A 1,275-nucleotide genomic window follows, 5' to 3' on the forward strand; every position below is an offset into this window, starting at 1 on the left:
ATAACTATACCAAGCAATAGCCACTAAGTTCATAAATTCCTCACATGTAAAATTCAGGAGCAGATGACCATATATTGCTGAGTCCCATTGCTTTATTACTGATACACTAAATGGATGACACCTGTTATAGCAACACATAAACCCCTTTTCTTCTGTAAACCCTTCCTAGAAGGACAGCAGATACACCACTTCTCCTGCCTGACAGCTGCTTTAAGCATTACCTCACTCAATCTCACCAGCCTTTGCACAACACAGGGCAATGGAGAAGTACAAAGGAAACCAGAGTTTGTCATAGGACAATGGTGACTGCAACTGGATGTTTCGGTGTAATTGAAGTTTCTCTCACTTTCTCAAGCCAGTTTCATGTTTGTATATTAACAATTGCCCAACCTAGTCTTTAAGCAATAATTTATGGTCGTAAAACCATTACCATTTTCTGCTTTAAGGTCACCTGCAGCCACTCAATATTCCCACAAAGTCCTGCTCACACCAGAAATGGCCTGAAGTCAATCCCCCCTGCACAGTGTCCCATCAACACAACACTCTGGTACTAACAGGATGGTTCTGCATTTGCCTATTTCTCCATAACTTGGCCTATTTTTTATTATTATTATTGTCATTTCTTTGGAATTGTCACTCAGGAATGGGATTTCCTTTCACTCACTGACAACACTGCCCTACACGCAATGGCTTGTGGCTGTTACACACACACTAATGAAGCAAAAGGGCAAAGGAGAATCTGAATCCCAGTGCCCAAAGGGGATGACTCTACCCAGCCTGCCTGAAGGGCAAGACAAACCCCTGCTCCAGTCTACAAAAGCAGATTAAGATTTGCTTGCAAGCCATCCTGCTGACTTCAGAAGGTGCCGAGTGCTGCCAGACCAGCTGTTCCTGTGGTAAAAATGCAGTGTTTCAGCAGAGATGCCTACTTTTAGAATCAACAATTGTCAAGACTGTTGAAAGTCTCAAAAGGCTTCAGATTTTTGTAATGACTTGCATCAAAAATAGGAAGTACCCCTGGGAAAGGCTTTTCATAAGTGTAATACATTACAGCTTCAATACACAAATTAAACTTTCCAGCTTCAGTAGAAGGTGCAACAGTTCTGTCACATGATGGACCCTTAAATAAAACCCTGTCCAAAACCATGTGTTTTCTACAGAAAAAGAGCAACAAAGCAACATGCCCTCAATGAAGGGGAAAGCAAAGGCTTGTTACTCCCAAAACCCAAGCACTGATAGACCTATTAAGGACACAAAGTAGAGATTCACTTTACA

Source organism: Calidris pugnax, unplaced genomic scaffold (assembly GCF_001431845.1).
Source record: "Calidris pugnax isolate Ruff unplaced genomic scaffold, ASM143184v1 scaffold27, whole genome shotgun sequence".
In the NCBI taxonomy this organism is placed as follows: Eukaryota; Metazoa; Chordata; class Aves; order Charadriiformes; family Scolopacidae; genus Calidris; species Calidris pugnax.